This window comes from Zea mays, chromosome 2 (assembly GCF_902167145.1).
Source record: "Zea mays cultivar B73 chromosome 2, Zm-B73-REFERENCE-NAM-5.0, whole genome shotgun sequence".
Lineage (NCBI taxonomy): Eukaryota > Viridiplantae > Streptophyta > Magnoliopsida > Poales > Poaceae > Zea > Zea mays.
The window spans coordinates 112,659,097-112,682,960 of NC_050097.1; positions in this window are offsets into that span (position 1 = coordinate 112,659,097).

Sequence of the window (23,864 nt, forward strand, 5' to 3'; positions counted from 1 at the left end):
ATGGAGTTCTCTCTTCATTCTTCTTTCCCGAAGATCTGGGCTTTTCCCCAGTCACCATCTCTCTTTTGGCGTGTTCTCCCGACATCACTTTGAGTTGTTAAACTCTAATGAAGCATCGGGCTCTGATACCAATTGAAGTCGCCTAGAGGGGAGTGAATAGAAGAAACCTGAAAATTATAAACTTTGAACACGCACTTCACCTGGGGTTAGGGTTAGAAATAAATAATAGTGAATTCAGAGTGTGGAAGATAGTTTTTCTTGCTATGAGTTGCTCAATCAATGCAGATAACTTTGGGAGCTAACTCAAACAAATGTGAGCAAGACACTTCTAGTGAGAGGGGAGAGGGAAGAAACAAATAAAATAGTGAAGATCAACATAAATGGAGAAGGTGAATTGTTTCCCGAGGTTCGGTTCCAAAGAACCTAGTCCCCGTTGAGGAGGTCACAAAGGCCAGGTCTATTTCAACCCTTTCCCTCTCTCAATGGGTCACCTAGACCGGTCGAGTGCTTCTTCTTAATCACACGAGTCACTAAGACCCCACAAGGATCACCACACAATTAGGTGTATCTTGCTTCCTTTAGAAAACACTAGGAAAGATTAGAAGGAGAAGAAGAAAGCAACCAAGCAACAAGAGCAACAAAAGAAACACAAGTCACCCTGTCTCAAGTCACTAAACACTTTTGATCACTTGACTTGATTTTGAAACTTGCAGAGGATTGAATGCTTTGAATGTGTCTTTGGAGTGTATTCTTTGCTATTGTATTAAATGTTGAGAGTGAGAAGCTTGGCTTGTTTGAATGGTGGTGGTTGTTTATTTATAGCCCCAACCACTATTCTAGTCGTTGACTGACTGCTCTGTCGATAGGCACACCGGACACAGTACTATTCATTGTTCGGTGCGTGCCATGTCAGCCGACCATTGGGATTTCGAGTTGTTGACCGTTGAAGTCGTCTTTCCTCGTGGCACACCGGACAGTCCTGCGACCTGACTGTCACAGACTGTCTTCTGACTTCTGGCGCTGCAGACTGCAGGCGCAGTCCCGCAGTCAACCGTTGGTGGAGACAACTGTTGCACCGAGGGCTCACCGGACAGTCTGGTGGCACACCGGACATTCCAGTGATTTTTAGTGGACGAGCCCAAGAAAACCCGAGAGCGGCCAGTTTGTGAAGTGCTCCAGCCAGGGCACCGGACACTGTCCGGTGCGCCACTGGCTGCAGCAAGTCTATTTTGCTCCAAACTTGTAGAATCTCCCACAGTCATTTTCTTTTATGTGTGTATGAACTTTATGCACCTAAGAAAAAAATTTACTAGGCAAACTAGTTAGTCCATATGGTTTGTGATGGACGTCACTAAAATCGATTATAGGAAATGTTGAGGGCATTTCCCTTTCATCGACCAATCATGATAGCAAGGGAAGCCGACCGGCTACGCAATTTGCTCCCTCCCTAAGCACGATCGCCATGGATGGACCTTCGCCACACCTCCATGGCGGTGGCTTCCTAGAGCTGCTCAATGCCATGGGAGACCCAAGAAGCAGTGACATGGAGGCTGCCTTGGTCCGAGGCATCTCTGAGAGCAGCACAACGGAGACAGGATGTCGTGGTTCAAGCGCCATGGAGGTGTTGGCCGTCTGTGGTAGCAGTGATGTCATGGCTGCGGTGTCGTTAGCGTCTGTTCGTGCTGCGGGGAGTAGCGCTTCGTGCTCCATGGAGGCGCTGGGCGTGCATGGCAGGAACGATGAAATGGTTGTGGTCATATTCTGTCCACACAACCGTTGTCATCATCTAGTCCTTCTCAGGTTAGGAGAGGATGTAGTACACCAAAACAAAGCCTAATCTTTGACACAACGATGAGTCATTGCAATATAAATTAATTATTTGTCGGTTAGAATGATCAAATCATTTGATCTGGTATAAATTATGTGTCATTGTAGTACTCGACGTTTGTACCTGAATGTGATGATGTATTCAAGCCAAAAGTTGGAATGTTGTTTGACGAGATGGGAGACAAGATGCAAGAGGTAAAAATAAACATGTTTTGTATTTCTTCTTTGAATCATTACAATACTACATCCTATCTAACCATTTTTTAACATGTGACTTTAGAGAGATTGTGTTTGACGACGAAGGCAATTTATTGGAGGAAAAGCCCGAAGATCCTAATGAGGTGGAAAGGAGGAAAAATAAAGCAGCAGTGCGGAACAACGTTGAAGATTTGATTCAAAGAGCGAAGAGTTCAAAAGACGGCATGGATTTCTTGCGTTCAAGTGTGAAGAGCATAGAGACTTCGTTTGGTCGAATTGTTCCTACCACAGTCCAAGCTCATCAACAAGGATATGAGTCCTTTATTGGTTGCACAATTCCATAAGAAATTGAAATCCATCCACCAACCAATGTTCTTTCGATGGGAAGGAGTAAAAGAATCAAGAGAGCCAAAGAATTACCAAAGCCACGGAAGAGCAAAATTGCTAAGAATGGCACCTAAATATAGTTCATGCTATGTATGCTTAGTTTATTTGGTGGTGTAGATTTTAGATTGACATGTTTTGATTGTGCCTGGATGCTGTTAAATTTGACATGTTTTGATTGAACCCTACACTTAGGCACTCTCTCTGTTTCCCCCCACTTAGTAGCTCTGTTTGCTTCCCCGCACTCAGCAGCTCTCTCTGCTCTCCAAGCAACCTATGGCGGAACCTGTAGAAGCTGATATTATGCACTTCCCAAAAAGCACAACAACATTGGAGGAGATTGTTGGGCGCCAAAACTGGTCGTCCGGACAGTCCACACGGGTGGCGCGGACGGTCCGCGCGTGCATAGGATCAGTTAGAGTTCTGACTTTCTTGCGGGACTGGTTAGCTAGATCCACGGAATTAGCTTGGGAGATCACGTGTAACGGGTCCAGACATCCCCCTCTATATATATGGAGGGCTACGGCCGATTGAATCATCAACAATCGAATCAATAATCAATTACATCTCATTTTTACCTTATGCATTAGGAGTAGTTCTAGTTTAGCCTTAGATTAGCCTTTCCTTACCACAAATTCTCCACTTCTCTTCGGCTCTAAGTCGATTAGAGGAGTCTAGGGTGGCCTGCCAATTCTAGACAAGGCCTAGGACCTCTCCTCCCTGATGGGGTCCCTCCCGGGAGCGAGATCCCAGCGTTGTCGGCAAACTCTGCAGCCCCTACGCACGCGTGCACCGTCCGGCCTACAAGCGTGGATCGTCCAGCACGTTAGGCAGGGAACCAACCCCTGTGGCAGGTCACAGACCGTCTGACCCCTGGTCGCGGACCGTCCGCGCCTCCATAGAGAGCATCGTCGCTGGTTCTCAATGCAGTGATTGGTGCCCGCATCGACGCCAACAGATATGTCAGCCAAATAGCAAGGGAAGGTGACTGGTGGTGCAGTTTGCTCGGTCTCCAGGAAGAACCATCGAGTAGGGAGCCAGTGGGTTTTAGCAAAACAATGGCGGGCCAGCACGAGAGATGTGGGAGGGTATTTTAGCAGAAAACTAGTGAGAGAGGTGGGATACATGTTAGTCATTGGATCTTAGATGGAAGAGCAAGATTTAATATGTGTATTATGTGCACCATCAACCCATGTGCACTGGATACGGTCTCTAAATCTATCACACTCAATTTTTAAAATAAAATCAGAATCGTCGTATATGTGCCCAATAAATTTACACATACAACACAAAAAATATATCGGAAACAATATCCTATAGCAGAAAACATCTCTATTAATATAAAGCAGGAGTTTCTCCATTCATGTTTGTGTGTCACTGTTTCCCTTCCAGCCCTGCAAAAATAATGTAAAATAGTGTACATGTATGATGTTTGAACCTTGGTTATTAGTTCCACATTCACACCCACCTAGCAAACAAAACGCACATATTTTTGTGGTTTATATTCTATACTCAAGCATAATATAGATGTTTTTATAAAAAATAGGAAAAAATAAAAACGGTCTGTAGCGGGCATAGCCCATTGTGCCACACCTAAGGCCCAATCACCTCAATGGGCCATACCTAAGGCCTAGTCATGAAAATGGGCCGAGCCACAGGCCACCCAGTAGACACACCCCATATGGACATGTATACTCGTACACCAGTGGTGTGCCTGCATAGGTAGGCAACGACGTAATCGATTGAGACACATGGATTTTTCGATTTGGTAAACTTAGGATTAGTTAGGTTCGATTCAAGACTGTATTTGTTTGATTGAGAAGGGAAAGAGCGGCAGCGCAGGCACCCGTTGTGGCACTATTGCTCGCCACACCTGCGAGGCCTAATTCATAAGGACGTGAGCACGACCCCACTATCACCTTTATCACAAGTTGTGTAGGACTTTATGATGCTCATTGTAAAGAACTAAAGCATGTTTGAATAACTATCACATTTAAACAAGGTCTACATATGTTATATATAGATAGAAACTATAGCAATCGACGAGCATCTAACTAGTAACTATATTGACTTTTACATGTCTCAATGTAGTGGAATAGTTAGTAATATTGTTTTTAACTCAGTTCTTCACAAGGTCGTTTGACTGGGGGTGCATATGCCTAGCACTTGTAGAACACTCCAGAAAACTCACTAGATCCAATATCTAGTATTCATCCAAGATTTTTGACCAAAGTGATGAAAAGTAAAGAAAGCATAAGTCCATATCATACATAACAATTACAACATAGAATTATGAGGCTCAAATTAAAGGATATGGCAAATATTTACTACGGTTAGCATTATAAAGAGTCCTCTTTTAGTATTAATAACATTATTGGGCCCTCTCTAGCTGAAGGTCCTCAAAATGTCAACTAACCAACTATTCTTCAGCTTATTTTAAATATGGCAAGACAAATGCCTAAGAGCACCTTCGTCCATGGAGAATGTACAACCATCATAATTATGGGGACGAGGTTGTAGCTTCAAACTATTGGTGCATGTACATGGTGAAGCAGCTAGCTGGAATAAAGCAAGCCATCATGAATTCTTCAGCAAGAAAAGAAGAAGACAAGACAACATTGCCCTTAGCTTGCTAGATAGTATAAATGTATAGGCTTGAGGGCATAATTGTAATTTTACTAAAGTTATACCTAACACTTATAAATAGTGGAATAGTGCCATGCATCAGACACACTTTTTAGCTAGGGAAATTATTTCCTCTGCCTATGGAGTCACTTTTTAGCTAGGGAAATTATTTCACTCTGCCTATGGAGTTGTATTTCCTTTACCTTGGCGTTGTAATTCTAAGAAGCCAAAGGTATACTTATAATCCTTTGTTTAGTAGAAACATGAAGAAACAAGTAATGTTTGATAAGGTTGAATAATGTGTTTCGTCTTTATTACATTCATTTTTAATGTTCCTCATTTGTTTTCTATTGGTTCTTAGTATCTTCGTCCTTTACTTTATCTTTCCTCTGAGATAGATAATGTGAAGGATGAAGATGAAGCTTGATTTAATTATGTTGCCTTATTTTTGGTCTCCCAAAGGAATCAAAAACAAATGACCATTATTGGCACCCACCTCCAGTGAACTCACGACTACCTCAAGAAGCTTCATCATGCCTCCAAAGAATACATTGACTGACTCTGTTTTCACTCCCATAGATCCGAACCAAGATTAAGGTGCACTTCTTCGTGACACGCGAAATCATAAGAGAAAGGCCATTGACTCTCCACCACAAGATGAACCTAGAAACTATTCAGCAACAAGTTGAGAAGTAGACGGATGACGCATCTGAACAAATGTGTAACATTACACAGCAAATTGAGCAACCAGAACAACAGTACTATCAGAGGGATCTTCGGTATGAAGGCCACATCTATGATGATTTCTTGTGCAACGATACTTCTCCTTCGACTGTAGAACTATAGACCATGACATGACCACCATTATACAAGCCATCCAACTACCAATGTATGATGGTCATTCAGATTCGAAGCAATTTTTGATGAGTTATGACGCCACAATATCATCATAAAGTGGCAACACAGCAGTAATGGCAAAGTCATTTGTCATGGTGGTCCAAAGTGTTGGTCAAACATGGTATTCTTGCCTTCGGCCAGACACAATGACTTCATGGCAAAAGCTTAAGGATATATTCTCACAAGTTTTTAGGGTTTTTAGACGAAGCCCACCACCGCTCAAACCCTGTTCCAATGCACCCAAGATCATGATGAGTATCTCCAGGATTTTGTCCGAAGATTCCTTCAGTTTCGGGCGCAGGCCTCAACGGTCCCAAATGAAATCTTTATTGAGGCAATGATCAAGGGTTTCGTCTTGGACTAGCTACCCAATACTTTGCCAGAAATCCTCCTCAATACTTAGAAAAGTTGCTTCAGAAGATGAATGAATATATTAGGGTCAACAATAATTTTAGTCAAAGAAAGGAAGAGGCCCAAAAGGTACTTGCATATGACCAGGGGCTTTGGAGGAAGGTTTCACCTTAAGCACATCAGAAGCAGTACAAAGATAAGGCTGGTCAGTCTCAAAGGCAACAAAGTCAACCCTAGGAATTAGGAACCCAGCAATAATCTTAGAACAATTTCTGCTCGGCAGCTTCAAGAGGGGGGAAGAAGCCGAAGCTTTGGAGGAACATTCAACGCTCAGCCAAGAAAGCTATTTTTCTTTTTCTATGGGGATAACAAGGGTCATACTATGAAGAATTGCCAAGCGACCATACAAAAGGAGGATCTTGCTAAAGCACGACAAAACCAGTCGAAGGAGGTCTTTCATACATTTTTGTACTATTCCCCTTATATTCCAAAACACGTTCAACGTCAACAGCTAAAGCTACAACCTTTAGGATCCTTTACTTCAACAAGCGCATCACCAAGCCACTATGTGGTACCTGTGCCATTCATCCCAGAACCTCCACCATATGAGCAACCACCAATTAGCCAGCCCGAGTTCACAATGCAAGAAATGCTTCAGCAGGATAGAAGGGATCTGTCCGAAGCTCGAATAGTAGACATCGTGGTCCTGTAATCTAAACACATCTACTAGAGCCTGAAGGGTTGTCCCAAGGAGACAAAACTAGAATTGATAGCCAAAAATCTATTGTAGTCTTTTCCTTCTTCTAGATTGCTTTCTTTCAGTCTACCTTCATCGCAAAACACAATTAGGGAATATGCCCTTCAAAACTTGTATGTGTAACTTTGAGGTTACACCATCGAGTGTAACAAAAAGTATAAGGCACTGAAGGCTCAAAAGTCATTCCTAGGGCAATGAAGAGTCAGAGAAAACACCAAGTAAAGGTGAAAAGACTCAAAAGTCATTCCTAAGGGAATGCAAAGTCAGAGAAAACACTTAGTAAAGGTGAAAAGGCTCGAAAGTCATTCCTAAGGGAATGTAGAGTCAGAGTAAACACCTGGTAAAGTTGAAAAGGCTCGAAAGTTGTTTCTAAGGGTATGTAGAGTCAAAGAAAACACCTAATAAAGGTGAAAAGGCTCAAAAGTCGTTCCTAAGATGATGCAGAGTCAGATACAAAAGGACATCAGAATGAAGGAAGGATCATTCTTTTTTATGATATACCTTCATTACATGAGCTTTAGCATCATACATAGCATCTCTTCACATTCCATACGAAAAGGGCAAGAAGGGAGGATATTTTTTCATTCAAGAATTTACAAACTTGTTATTACTTGACAATTCTTATGAGAGCGCTGGAGCAGCTCATAAAAGGCATCATCTTGCTGTAAGAAAATACCTTTGTTACACTTCTAATTTCAGATCTTCATAATGTGTGAAAATAAGGGAAGGTGTTTTTCGCCTTCGGATCAAAAAAGGAAATATTTATTTATTTCACACATCACAAAGAGTAGCATGCTAAAAATATGAAGTCTTAATATTACAAGAATAATTATAAGAATGATCTAGTCCTCTTTTAGTACTATTTCAGCAATGTTACTAAAAACTTCATCAACAACTTCATCTACTGTTTTGTTCATCATATCAAGATGCACCAGCCAATCTTGCAGTATCGGGTCTTCATCGGGATTGTACTCTTTGGGCTTCGGTGATAGGGCATCTTTACAATAAAAATGTGATTTTATCTCCAAGTGGAAAAGTCTAAGGAAATTATCTGAAGCGCTGCAAGGTAAGCATGTAAGTTACCTTTGAGTTCTTTTAGACATAAAGCTTACTTTGTTTCTCTAGTTGTTTTAGCAGCCTTATGAATCTACAGAAGAAGCACCATGTGTAAGTATTAAACTTCATAAAACAAAGGTAAAATCACAATGTTAAAAAAGAACCTTTCCCGCATTTTATCTAGCAGTTTCATGTGCAAGCTTCTTCCCGCTACCTAGCCACGCATCTATATAGAATTTCTTCCCTAATTTTATCGCCTCAGCTAAAGAGACTTTGATATTTTCAATAGAGAATTTAAATTCTGGCTAGATAGCAACATTTACATGTTTGCATGCAGCATTTTCAAGTATTGAAGTAGCCCCTCGAGCATCCTACTTGCGCAATAGTCACCATGGGTCGATAGGACTTCGTCAAAAGCTTCAACTTCTCCTTCGGCATTGCAGATAACCCGCACTCAAGCTTCGATATCCTATGTTTCTCATCATAACCCAACATACATCAAGTTCCCTATTGTCTGGAAGGAAATAGAGATAGTCATCTTCGATGTGGCCACCGTAAACAAGTGAGCCTATGGGTATTTTAGATCTTCAGAAAAAGTTTGCACTTCGGTAATTTGTTCGACAGTTAGCTACCCTCCAGAAGCGTGCCAAATGATATACTCTCGCGACCCTACTGGTTTCTCTTCGGCTATTTCAATGTCCTCCTTGAAGTCTTCATCTTGCTCCGTTAAGTCTTCCTTTAATGCATCAGAAATAGTATAAACCTTTGAAGGAGCAGGCTTTTCTGGAGCAACATCGCTTTTTGAGCATAATTAAACATTTTGGTCAGTCCAATTTTTGCGCTCTCATTACCGGTCTCATTATCATTTGTCGAAGAAGGTAGAGAAACCTTCATCTCGATGGGTCCCTTATGTTTTATAGGTTTAAGGATCGCCTTTAGGGCATTAGCCATCCTCTTGCCCTTCCATGATGTTCCTTCAGTCGTCGTTTTTAGTTTCGGCTCCGACCTTGGCTTTGGCTCAAGCTATAGGTTGGTTATGGGGACTTTGTCATGGATAGGTAGTTCAACTACCTCCTCCTCCCCCTGTATTAAAATAAAATTAACACCAAATCCTTCGAAATAGACTCAACTCTTAGAAAAATCAGAGCTTTTACCTTTGTCAAACCCGAAGAGCCAACCTTCGGCTTAGTAACAGGTGTGTCCTAGGTGGCAACTTCCCCAACAGCAGTAGTTGTCATAAATAACACTGGCTCAATAATAGCCACTCTCTTTGTAATAAGTCTTTTGTTGCCTCGCCGAGATCTTTACCCTCTTCTACTTCAGGGCAGATGCTGGCGACTTTAGTGCACTTTTATTTTTCTTGTCCATGCCTTGTTTTTACTCGGGAGTAATCTGGGTAAACAAAATGTATCGCGTCAAATACCCAATTCAATGTCCTCTTGACTCGAGCCCCGAATGCTGTTGTCAGGGCTTCGTCCTCTTTTTTTGTAAAGTTACCCAAAATTTCGTCGGACTTTGATTTGATGGTCCCTAGCCAGTCATCATCTGGATCACCAAACTGGTTTCTGTAATGGTAAGTATACTTTAGATACACCAGGCCACCCTTCTCCATCTCTTGCCTTGATGGGCTACCTTCTTTTATCTTCAGCCTTTCCCACTAATTTGCAAACAACCACATCCTAAAGGCTAGATGTTCCTTCACTAGATCCCTTGTACCGATATAGCTGCACATGGCATTAAAAGCCACCAGAGTAGTTTGAGCTTTGTTAGACATCACAATTGTTGGCCACTTTATGCCAAACTGAGGTGTTATGGGTCTTTGAATGATTCCTCTCATGTATTCCCTCTTCTCCAAGTCATTTCTACATAAAACCATTCCTCCGTTAAAGCAGCTAGCCACTTGCTTCAATACGCCAGGGCAGGGTACCAGGCATTTTTTCAGTATACAGAACGTGAAACATCTGAAGTTGTTATCGAGTTGCTCTTTTCCAGTTGCCTTTGTCTAGTAGTGGAGCTCATGAATGTTGCAGAAGCAATCAACATTTGGCTCCACGCATTGGCTTCTCACAGCCCAGATAAAAATCCACATCGTTACCAAAGCATTTGAGGTCAGCTGGTGAAGATAAATATCAAAATTCTTTACGACCTCAACTAGCCTTTTATGAAGTGGAAACTGAAGTCCGACATTAATAAAGCTTAAAAACAAAACCACCTTGTCTTTCTCGTGACGCGAGACATTATCCTCTCCCAAACTCTCACAATAGACATATCATAAAAATAATTGTTGTTCATCACCTCGATATGCTCTTTCTTCATGGTCGATTTGCCGAAGACAACATGGCTTGGTTTTGAGGGCCTAACTTCCGCATCATTGATATCTTCTTCAAAATCAAGCTCTTCGCTATCCCTAGAATCATCAGATAGGCTAGCCATGATTTCTTTAGTGATCTTTTCAACCCTGGCCTTCTCCGCAACATCAAAATATGCCATCAAGGCGAGCTCGTCACTCTTTCCCTTTTCGGCCATTTGAAGAATTTCGAAAGTCGTAAGAAAATAGAGTTGTGCAATGAGCGAGTTCTCCGAAGTAACTTTGGAGTTTGAGCAAATGGCAATTGTTAGTTGGCAAAAGCAAATGAATGTCGTCTTCGATACACATGCCTCGCACTCCACTTTATACATAAAGCAGGCAAAAAAGCATGGGAGTCAAAAATTCAAAAGATGGTTTTATCGCTACTAGTGGGTCCTTCTTGGCAGACTTTTTTTGAAGGTGTATTTTTCATAGTTCATTTCGCTAACAAGCTCAGAAAATGTGTTTTTCGGACCTTCGCCACGAGGCCTTTATTTATTTCGCAGTCTGAGCTCATTATGAAAAACAAATTAATACCGCGAGTGACTATTGTTGGGAGCCCTCCCTAGCCGAGGTCCTTCTTCAGCCTGTTTTAAATATTGTAGCATAGATGCCGAAGAGGACCTTCGTCTAGGGAAGATGTACAACCATCATAATTATAGGGACGAAGCTAGTAGCTTTGAATTATTGGCACATGTACATGTTGAAGAAGCTAGTTCGAATAAAGCAAAGCCATCATGACTTCTTCAGCAAGAATACAATAAGAGAAGACAATATTGCCCTTAGCTTTGCTAGCTAGTACAAATGTATAAGTTTAAGGGCATAATTGTAATTTTATCGAAGTTGTACCCAACACCTATAAATAGAGGAATAGTGCCATGCATCAGACACACTTTTTTAGCAAGGGAAAGTTATTTCGCTCTGCCTACGAAGGTGTACTTCCTTTACCTTCGCGTTGTAACTCCAAGAAGCCAAACGTATACATGCAATTCTTTGTTAATAGAAAAAGGAAGAAGCAAGTAATGTTTGATAAAGTTGAATCATGTGTTTCATGTTTATAATATATTACATTAATTATTAATGTTCCTCATTTGTTTTTTGTTGGTTCTAGTATCTTCGACCTTTACTTTATCTTTCCTCCGAGATAGATAAAGTGAAGGACAAAGAAGTAGCTCGATTCAATTGTGTTGCCTCGTTTTTTTGGTCTCCTAAAGGAATAAAAAATGAGTGACCAATAAACATCAACTCAGTGATCCAAATAATCAAATAATAACATGATTATGTAAGCAAGAATAACGTATAGCATAAATTAATTGATCATTAGTGTCTTTTCATTTATCCATTCATCTATTCAATACGGAGTCCATACTGTTTGTAACCATGCCACAATTATTACAATAGTTTTAGATACTCTAAAAGGTTGTACATCTTTACATGTGAGCTATGATTCCTGTTTACAAGGGGTAGCAAGCCCCAAACTGCGCTTCCAAAGCGTTTGGCATAGTTTTACAATGAAATCTTTCAAAATTTTGTCTAATAACTTAGTGACCATTAGATTTTGGTGCTAGGCAAACATATATCCTCTTTTAAATGGCAAATCCTATAATGGCTATACAGATAGAAACATATATAGGTCATATTATACTCGAAGTGTCAAACCTCTTTTGTGCATTTGGGTAACCACTAGCAAGTTAGAATAGGTCTTCATGCTTAGACAAAGTTAGAGCAATAATATCACTCTTAGTTGTATGTAAGTCCCGAATTGTCACTTAGAAATAAGTTCTTAAGGAGAGCAATTAGATCACCATAAAAACCTAATACTCTAGCCCCATGATTCCATGTTGCTAAAAAATAATTTTTTAGTACTAGCTGCATATATCATTCATCAAGTAACACATATCACAGTTACTAATTTGAACACCCACAAAGATAATGTTCATACAAATTAACTCATAGGTGACAAAGTATAAATAACAAAACTAAAAAAATCCTTAGGAATATCAAGCTAGACACATGCATATGAATTAAATATATTAAATATGATAAGGTAATAAGAAAGATCATATGCTATTTTACACTTGCTTTCCACTCTCAAACTATTAGGGCTTGTTTGGGAGCAAGTGGAATGAAGAGAATTGAGCGGACTAGAATCCTCACTATTTAAAATCGAATAGTAGGGGATTCTAGCCCCCTCAACCCTCTTCATTACTCTTGCTTCCAAACAAACCCTTAGGTTTTGGTCTAGACCTGTCTTCAACACTCATAGACAACTCTTCTTCTACACAAAGTTCTTAGCAACCAAGCAACATCACACATTGAGAAACAAACAAGGAATAAATAGAATAACTTAGAACAGTACATCAATCCTAAGAAAAATAGAAAAAGATCATACTAGAAGGCGGGACACATTACTAGAGACGCAAGAACGCCGGAAACAAACATGATATAGAGGATACGACTAATGAAAAATTTTACAATATTGAATACATAAACGACTACATGTTGCATTTGCTTTAATTAACAAAGCATGTACAAAAGTTAGAAGCGGTCCAAATTATATTTGATTAAAAATTGTATTTAAAACTGGACATGTTTTACTTACAAACATTTCATAACTTATATTTGTTTTGACATTTAGGAAACATATATTATATGAGACCATCGAACAAAAATAAAAACATGCATCGTGTTTAGGTTATTATATAAACATAGTTAAGTTAGCATTACATATATTAAGTTTTTGGGCAAGTAATTGTGGTTTAGTATACAAAAAGTTACTATTTACTGGAATATGAACTTTATTTTGGGTCTATTTGGCTTACTCGAAATGAGGTGGCATTTAATCAAAAACCAATACCATCAATTGTGCAGGTCATCTTCAGAGGTACACAGTGGTTCAGGTTCTGGAGACTCCTACAAAAGGAGGATGTACATCAACAAATTCTCGATGTGTGTCAAGCTCTAGAAATGGTGGCGATGGAAATATTTGGGTTTCATGGATGGCGATCAAATGCAAGACTTGAGTGTGCCTAGTGTTTTCCATAGCCATGTTATTTGGTTTCGTCGAGTTAGTTTTATTTTTCAAAGAACTGTTCATTAAGTCAATATTTGACATATAATGATTGTACGCATCTGATGCGAAAAGCCGGAACTCTTGTTTCCATTATCAAAAAAAAAATTAAGTTTTTATACATAAAAAGAAGAAGTTGAAACCTACATTCATTTTAAGTAGAAAGTTAATTGCATAGACATTAACCAAATTAATATTGAGCCTTCAAAAAAATCAGAGGTAGATGACATGTTAAACATCATTGCTAACACGTAGCTTTGGTTGGCACCATCACAATATCACAAGAAATACTGAAACAGAGGTACCGTTGAACAGGAAACATCTATCGAGCATTTCATATTGTAAAAAGAAAGAAAAGCCTACGTTCTTGATTTATTTTGACTAAACAAAACTATGGAAAGTCATTAACTCGAATTATATGAAATCACATTTATTTTGAAAAACGATTTAAGCTAATTATATTTTATTTGTAAATAATATTCTATAATTTAAACAAGTTAAACATTAGAAAAATGCATGTGAAAAGCACATATACGAGTTTGTCACATGTGGCACGCGTTTAAACTATACAACTTTTACTTTTAAAAAATTGTAATGTTAAAACTTAGGCATATTGATATATTTCGTATAAAACATAAAGCTATAAACATATATAACTTTTAATTATAAACTCGTTACGTGTATAATTCAATATTTAACAATATATAGGAAAATATATGAATTACGTACATAAAAACAGTACTCATATAACACACAGAGTGCATCGAGTTGAATCTAATGTAACTTGAACGGAGCGAAACAAGATTAAAACAGAGAAATGGTGACTAAAATCATAAGTGGCTAAACCTTAAATAAGCCATCATCTTCATTCCATCCATCTAACCATCTTATTTCCTTCCCTTGTTTCCCTGTGGCCGTGTCTACACAAGAGCTTGCGCTAGAAACAGGGGTACGGTGGCGGTCAAGGGACTTTGGGTGGTGGCGGCTGCACTAGAGCTTGTGTACCTTTGTTGTCGTGTGCTAAAGACATCAATTAGCGCCATGTAACCTCCTTTAATTAGTACCAGTTGGTACCACTATTCTATACTAAAAATATCAATTAACATGGTTTCGCCAGCTCTCATTATTCAGTTATAATTTATTTTTTTTAGATTCGATGATGTGGTTAGAGGTGGTAATGGATCGCGATCCAAATGATTCTTTCTAAAATGATAAAGCCCTACATAAATATTAGTTAAAAATGAATAGAAATAGAGTCTAATTATAATTCGATTCGATCCTTAAATTCTATAGTGTAAAATTTAGATCTCATTGTAACCCATACTTGTGGTAGCTGCTCCATATGTATGTGCCAATATATATTCTAGCAGCTGTATCAGACTGTCAATTTTATTTTTTTACTTATAGTGTCTAATTATTTTTCTTACCATTGATATATGAATATCAGTCCAGCCCCCCGCCATGATGACACGCTCTCACGTGTATATATCTACCTATTATTGGATGAAAATATGTGAATATATGAAATTTCTGGCATGGGCGCATGCATACCGGCCCCACACGTTTTTTCAACTCATCAAAAAGAAAAAAATGTGCCAAGAAAACCACAAAACAATATCAAACTCAGCAAAAGATCTCCTATATATACCCCTATACCACGCCATCGCCACACCAAGATCGCAGCACAACACCACCAGACCAGCAGCACCTTCTAGATCTAGTAGTCGTCTACCTCACATTAATTGTCGTCACCCCACAATGCAATTTGCCACAGCATACATGCCGTCCTCCTCCTCTCTCTAGAGTCTAAACCCAAGCAAGAAACACAAACACCGCCACCAAACGCGTCTCTGGAAGTTAGGATATGGAAGACCATGGCAGCCACCCTTTGCTGCAGTCGTCCCCAGCAGCAGCAGGTGGCGCCACGCTCGCCTACGCGTGGGGCTACTACCAGCAGCAGCAGCCCAGCGCTCCGTTCGGCGAGCATCAGGCCGACAGCGGCGAGCAGCAGCTGGACCTGACGACGGCGCCGGAGCTGAGGCGGGCGCTGGTCCGCGCGCTGGCCGAGCTGCACGCGTCGCGCGCCGCGCACCAGGCCGAGCTCCGGCGCGTGGAGTCCGAGGCCGCGCGGCTCGCGGCGCTCGTGTCGTCCGCCGCCGCCGAGCGGGACGAGCTCCGGCGCCAGTGCCACTCGCTCCTGCTCCTCCTCCACCACCAGGCCCAGGCGGCGGCGGCGGCGGCGGCGGTGGCGCCTGCTCCGAGCCTCCACGCTGCAGCAAGCGTCCTGTCGGCAGGAGGGGGAGGATGCTCTGCCTCTGCCTCTGCTACTGCGGCTGCGGTCGTCACGAACGAGAACGCGCCGGACGCCGACGACGCGGAGCTGGAAATGGCGCTCGCGCGGCGGCTGCCGGAGAAGGGCCGGCTGGTGGAGGCCGTGGTGTCGGCCGGGCCGCTCCTCCAGACGCTCCTCCTCGCCGGCCCGCTCCCGCGGTGGCGGCACCCGCCGCCGCCCGCGCCGGCCGACATCCCGCCGTTCCACCCCGGCGGCCGCCACAGCCCCCTCGCGGCCGGCGACGCGTCCAACTCCTTCTCGTCGGCCTCGGCGGGGTCGTCGTCTCCCGAGAGCAACTGCAGCGGTGGGCCTCCGCCGCCGGTGGCGCCGCATGCGCTTCCTTCTTTTCACATGAGCCCCTTCTGCATGTAGGCAGCTAGCTGCACGGCTGCACCACTGATCGACAGGAGCAAGGGGCATAGTTGTCATTAGTGCTAGCTTAAGTACCCAATAATTTCTGCGGCGATGTCTTGTAAAGACTTTGCACCCTTGCTTGGAGCCTTTGGACGCTTGGGGGCCCGTATGTAAATTGTTTTGGTACGCCATGCAGCATGCTGATCGATGCGGCCCAGCAAGTCGAGAGTGCGTCGGTGATTAGTACTACGTCATCAGTGCTGCGCTGGCTTTATTTGTCTGACTAAAATAAGTGGGCAAATAAAGACTATTGGGGGCATGCATGCATATATGCGTACTACACTGGAGTCTGGACAGGCACATGCATGCATGCCACTGATCAGAACTTAGTAGTATATCGTCATCGGTGCAGCAGCTAGCTAACTTGTGGTCAGATCTTTGTTTCATGTACTATAATTTAAGAACATTTTCGTCCTGATTAATTAGTTCCATCGTGTGCAAATAGCCGTATTGGATTTTCTCTCCGTTCAACCCTCCGCCGTCGTATCTGCGGCCCACCAACCTCCATCGTCGTGCTAGGCTAGGCTAATAATGGTCTCAGTAGTTGGCCGCGTCACTATTGCCGTCTCTCGTTGGGCTGTCATTCCATAACCCATGTAGACTCAAAGGGTGTTAGAAGGCACTAAATCTAATAGTTACCGGCTAAAATTAGTCGAGATATCCAAACACTCTAGCTAGCTAATAGTTCAGCTATTAGCTATTTTCGGTAAATTAGTTAATTGTTAGGTAGTTATTTGTTAGCTAACTAATTCCACTAAAATTTTTTAGCCAACTAACTACTAGTTCTAGTGCATTCAAACACACCTCTCGACCATGTTATATTTAATATAAAAATAACTCATACTTTACTTAACTAAATTAAACTAATTCTATAATTTATATTAAAACGTGTTCAGGCCACACTCTCTGGATGTCTCGAGAATGAGCCTACTTTAATTCTCGAGACATCCGGAGGTCTCCATACCCTTCGAGGCGTCTGTAGCCCTTGTGCTCCTCAGAAAGTCCATGGCCCCTATGTAGAAGTCGTGGGCTCTTTGAGACCCTTGAGATGTTCAGGGACCCTTTGGTCAAGGCCCCTTACCTATTGGGTGGCAAGAGGTCCTTCAAAGCTTTTGGGGTGTCAAGGGGTCTTCTGACCTTTAGAGCGTCAAGGCACCCTTGTGGTTCTTGAGGCATCTAGGGACAAGGTTTTTCGAATGTGGAGGCCACCTAGGCCCTTGAGACACCTGCCCCCATGGCCGTTGGGACACCAGGAGATGTTAGGGGCTCTAAGGAGCCATCTAGAATTATCAGGATCATCGGGACATTAGGGGGCTAATTTGGCGTACTGTGTCATTGTCCTTGATCGTGCCCTCTACGTGGGCTGTTTTGTTACTTCGGCAGGTTAATGTAGGAATTAATGGTTGGGTTGACAGAGGTGTATGGACTTGTAATATATGAGGTAATGGGTGCATGTTACAGTGACTACTCCATCTTTTAATCTTTTTACATCTTATGATATAATATCTAGCTCTCATACCATAAGCAAGATGGAACACAATAGCAAAAGGCTATCTCTCACCTCTCGACTAAGTTGCGACTCAATCTCTCCATCTCATTCCTCTACATGCACGAAGTATTACGAGAGCAGACCTCCGGAACCACGGTCTGCATTTGTGACACCTTCTTGGTTGTGCTAGCGATCAGGTTTTTGGCAGTATCTCCATGATTTCTCGCTCATCGTCATGTTCCTAGTTCTACCTTGGATAGTCTACTTCATATTCATCTTGGTGGACGCTCAAGGGTCGATACTATGAACATCTATCTACATTAACTGTCATCCACTACTTCAATCAATACATGATATCAACTTGTGTGAATGGAGCAACCATTGCCTTAACCATGGGTCTTTCCACTAGGTACACTCTCATTACTGAATTTGTGAAATTTATTTATTTATTTGCTATGATCAGCATGGCATTATTATATATATCTGCTACTATTGAGAATAATAATATTACATACAAACACATATATGTCATCATAATTTTGCCATAATATTTCTAGATTAAATTAAACATGAAATTGTTTAAATTCCTAAAATTCCAAAAATTGATACTAGACATTTTTTGTTAGTAGTTTTTTCGGCTACGTTAAAGCCAAGTGATTTTTTTGAAACATTTTACAAATGATTCCTATGGTTGACAACAAGAAATTGCTATCATGTTGCAGAGAAGAAACCCAAGCAATTTACTCCCAATGAGGAGAAATCATTTGAGGTTGTTAATAACTTATTCTGAGGCATTGTGATTAGTGCTCTTGCTAATAAATTCATGGACTCTTTTAGAACATGCACAACTAGCAAAAAATGGTCTAATGCACTTGATGAAAAAGTCCAGTGTTCCTAATAATGTTGGTAGTGAGTTGTACATTATATAGAAGTTGCATTACTATAAATGGTTGATAATCATTCAATAGTGGAATAGACTCATAAGATACAAGCACTAGCCAAGGAAATCGAACAATTTTCATGTATGTTTCCCAACAAGTTTGTGGTCGATGATATAAGTAGCAATCTTCTTAGAGAGATGTTGTTACCTATCACAAGAGACAAGAGTTTAATGTGGCCTAGCTTATTGGATCTCTTGACATTGTAGAAAGGGCAAGAGCAAAAGACACTCATGGGAAATAAACTGAATCTTGTACTGCATATATGGTGCAAAAAACTCTAATTCAACTAATAATAATAATAATAATAATAATAATAAGCAAGAGAATAACTCAAAGCCTAATAAATCAACCATGTTTAAGAAAAAAACAAAGAAGGTTGTTGCTTCGTTTGCGAGAGCGATGAGTTGTCACACCCGAATTTAAAGGATAAAGTCGGGTGCGTCTCATATATGTGCCAAAGAAGAACATCACATATAATGACAAAGAGTATAGAGATAAATGTCACAAATAACATAAATGTCATTATTACATAGCAGAAGTCTTACAAAAATAAATGATAATAATAATACAAACTAAATAGTTATTCCTTGGTGCCATCAAGTTGACTGGGAGACGCCACCTAGATCAACCCATATTCCTCATTATAGGGCTCCTCCTGAACCACCTGCTCTTCACCTGTGGGGGGTTTATATATCGCAAGAGTGAGCTCACAAAAGATCATAGCTCAACAAGTTGTGGGGAATAATGTGCATGAACTCACGAAAGCTGGGAGCTCATGTGAAGTGTAAGGCTGATAATAGATAATGGTTAAAGCTGAGCATTGCTTTTAATAAGTTGGTTAAATTTTATTAGCAGTTACTAAATGTAAGTAAATACCAAACCAGAGTAATAATAGATCAAAATAGTAATAAATCCCAATGCGATGCAAATGACAAATTGAATTTAATTCCATAAATTAATCATGTGAGTGTCTGAGCCGCTCATGACCGTGAGCATGGCTGATATACCAGTTTTGCACTCTGCAGAGGTTGCACATCTTTTACCCACAAGTCATGCTAACCATTTGCCAAGGGATCACGACTCCCATACACCTCTACCAAGGAAGTGAGGCAGGGTAACACTACGAGGGGTCTACAAAGTTCCACTAGCTTCAGAAAACCCGCTATAGTTTCTAGGAAGCTCTAATGCAGGGATCCCTTGCCTGACCGTCATTGCAGCAAAATCAACCCAAGGACCTCCCTACACTGACCACTCCCCTATTGCCTTTGCCCCTATCGGGTAAGGTAGTCCTCCACTAGCTTTCCTAGTTAGTCAGCCAAGGGCGTCCCATACCACCCTTGTGGTAGCACGTTTTCCCGGGTGGTTCTCCATGTTTCAATTGACATAATGATCTTATCATGAACAGTAAATAACAAACTGATAATAAAAGTATGATCATGAATAATGTGTATCTCCATATCCAAAACCACATATAGCAATAGCAGGTACTATCCAAAAATTCAGTGGTAAACAAGGTATAAAGATAGCCAAACTAGGGTAACCTATTGGGTCCCATCAAAATTAACCTATGCAGATCATTATGATTAATAAGAACATGATTGGGTAAAAATAAGTGATCAAGGGCACAACTTGCCTTCAACGAGCTCCTGCTCAACAGTCTCCACCTGCTGAACACCCGGATCCTCTATAGTTGGCTCGTCTACTCGCAACAATACAAACAAACATGATATAGCAGAAATTAACATCACACCAAGCAGCAAAACAGAATGCATGATAATATTCTACGTGTTGTAACTAGATTGTAGGAACAAGAATCACTAAATTCGGGATTACGGTTATCGATTTATGAATTTCTGAAGTTACTTAATGCCTATTATAGAATAATTCAAGTGAAATATTTTAATTCAAGTTTCATGGCTAAACAGAGGCACTAGGTGATGAACTATAGTAAAACAAAATTATTGCAACTGGAATGAAGTGAAAAGGTTTTAAAATGAATTTTCTATGAATTATATAAGTTCTGGAATTATTTTTGGCACTAGAAATTCATTTCCTAAAACCTTATCCTACTTTCTCATATTTTCTTGGACTGCGCGCACAATACGCGAAAGACAAGGGGCTACCTCAAAAGATTCCCTAGACTCATGCTACACCCGGGGAAGGGCGGTGGGTTCTATTTTTGTGAAATCAGGGGACTCATAGCAAAGTTGTCTCTACGAAGGGGTATCGAGGATATCTGACCGTCCGATCGGCAATAGAGCGCCCTGATTAGATCGGCCCTAGCCAAGTCTCCCGCTTCCCCCTACTACTGTTGGATCCAGGATCCATGTCCGGGATCTGACCATGCTAGAGCTCGATCACAGCCGTCGGATGAGTAACACACGGTACAAATTTACCATGCAAATGAGATGTTTCCCACTCCATCATAGTCGCAATCACCGAATCCTACGGTCACCAGTCATCTTCTTCACCGTGTGCATGCTCATGGCGCGCCCCGACACTCCAACGCACCCAACAGCGACGAGGAGCGCCCCCAGTCGATGTCCCCACCACAGTTCGCCCACCTCCCGTGCACCCCAGATATAATCGCTATAAATCCGACACCGCCCATTGTTTGCCCGACCACGCATCCGCTGCACGCTTGCACACCGCCAGTGGTTCCGCCCAACAGCCGAGGGTAGGCGTGACAAAGTCCGAACGGTGGTGGTCGACCCGGTCTCGGTTCACGCTGGTTAGGCTTTTGCTTAAACACTCGGGTTGCCGGTGTCGTGAGGGTTGGGTGAGTCTGGTGAGAGGGGCGCGAGCGAGGCCTTTCTTCCCCCCATATATCCAGGGTCTCCAGAGTGGGTCGTCGCGCAGGTCCAACAAATCCGGCCAGTGGGTGCAGAGATGGTTAGGCGGACGCGGAGATCTCGGGGAAGAAGATCAACAGTGCCGTGATTTTCTGTGTTCAGCGCCAATCCGCGAATGGGCCAGGGGTTAGGTTGGGTGGGGAGCTGGCTAGGCCGAATTTGGCACCCAAGCCCGCATTTGCATTTCTTTCTCTTTTTTTATCCTGCTTGAATTTTCCTTCCAAATTTTAAATTGTGATTTTTGAGTCCAATTTAGATCTGTGGGTTTCACATAAATTTTATGCACAACTAAAAAAATACCAGTTTTAAAGAGATAGATTTATATGTATTTTCCATTATATTCTATATTCGTCTCCTTTTCTTTATTTTCCATTTTTAAATCCTAAAATTCAATTTAGGGTCCAATTCAAATCTCAAGTAATTATCTTATTTTTATTAGTACTATTGTTATTATTATCAAATGCACACACAAACAAAACTTCAATGTGATGCATAGAGTATTTATTTTTTTATTTAATGATTTGTTTACTTAAATAGGATGTGTCCATTTTGTAATGAGTGGATGGCAAAACAATCAAGGAGATCAACTCTTTTCTTATGTCTTACAATTTTGGGTATTACATGAGCACTACGAAAGAGCATGCCTAGAATACACATTTAAGCAAGACAAAAATTTTGTAAACATAGTTATTAGCGAGTTTGAAGGATGAACATTTATTGTGGTACATTCTTACCTTCTGTCAGTGAGTCATTCACTAGAGTGGTGGATTACATACTAGGGCTAATATTCATATGTGTGTGGATGCTTCTTTATTTTCTTATTACAAGATTGGTAGATTGGAACTTTGTTGATGGGAATGGACCTCATGAGCAAGTCCTTGAGACTAGTACAATTATTCTAAAGTACATTTCAGAAAAGACAGTACTATAAAGAACGTGTAGTATGTTGTGTCCAATAAAAAGAATCTACATAGCACCTCTCTATTATGCAGATATTATTATAAAATAGTTTCAGTCCAATAAATATGTACTAACAAAGTAGTACACTGAGCTAACTCATGTACAATATTATTACATTGATAATAGTTGAAACAACAAAGTGATCTGTTAAATAGAAGGTATATGTTAAATATAGAAGGTACATATAGTAGGAAGGGACCCTTAGCCCCAAATCTTGGCAATGTTGTTACCTAAATTATAAAGGCTTGGCACTGCATCCCTTAATCTAGATAGTGTTGTTACCTGTCATATACATATATTATCTTGTAAATATATATATGAGTGTTTGTGTAGCCACAAGAGAGTCTTTCCTTGTGCCAATTTAATATGTGTTGGGGGCCTACCATTGTTGAAGGTCCTCAAATTGCCCTTGTTTCATAATAAACAAATGTGTTTCAGGCATACAAAGAAGGACGGATGAAGCTGACCTTCGAATATAAAAGCTTCATCTATAAAAATGCGCAGCAAAGGTGCAAGCAGAAGATCACAGATCTCGGCACGAGTCACACTTCGGATATGAAGCGGCAAAGGGAAGAAGATGAAGTCTTGAGCGACAAGAAAGAAAGAGAAAAGATAGTCTTGACCTTATGTCCTTTATAAATCATGTATGTAAAATCTTGAGGGCATGGATGTAATTTCGTACGAGACTGTTAGCCTTTCCTATAAACAGGTGAACAATACCATGTATAATTTCACGTTTTGAAAGGCCATAACTTCATATTGCTTAGCCTTTGAAGTATCTTCGAGCTATCTTGTGCAAAGAAGCTGAAGGTATGTTTGTGAACTTGTTTAATATGAAGGGAAATGGAATAAAAATGCTAAGGCATCAGAGATGAGTCTTGTACTTTTTTGCTTTTCACACTGTCATTTGATATTCTTTCATCCACATTCCCTCTCGGGAACCTTCATCTTTAGGTTGTTGCTTCGAACAAGTAACACCATGTAGATGATGGTTCATATTCTTAACTTGTGTTGCCTTGTTTTTGATACCACGTAGCAATCGATGACAAGTGACCAACATTGGTGCCCACCTTTGGTGATTCCACGACCAAAAAAACCGACATCATGCCGCTAAAGAAGGCAACGGAAACCAGCTCTCTTCTCAGGACCTTGGACCCCAATCAAGGGGATGAAATTCTCCTTAGGGAGGCAAGGAACCAGAAGAGGAAGTTCGTCAGCCCATAACTGCAAGACGAGGATCTTGATCAAGAGATCAATAACGTCGAAGCAATCCACCAGCAAATGGAAAAGCATAGGGAGAAGGTGCTTCATCTTTCTAAGCTTCAGAAAAAGAATGATGAAGCAGTTGAAGAGATGTGTAACAT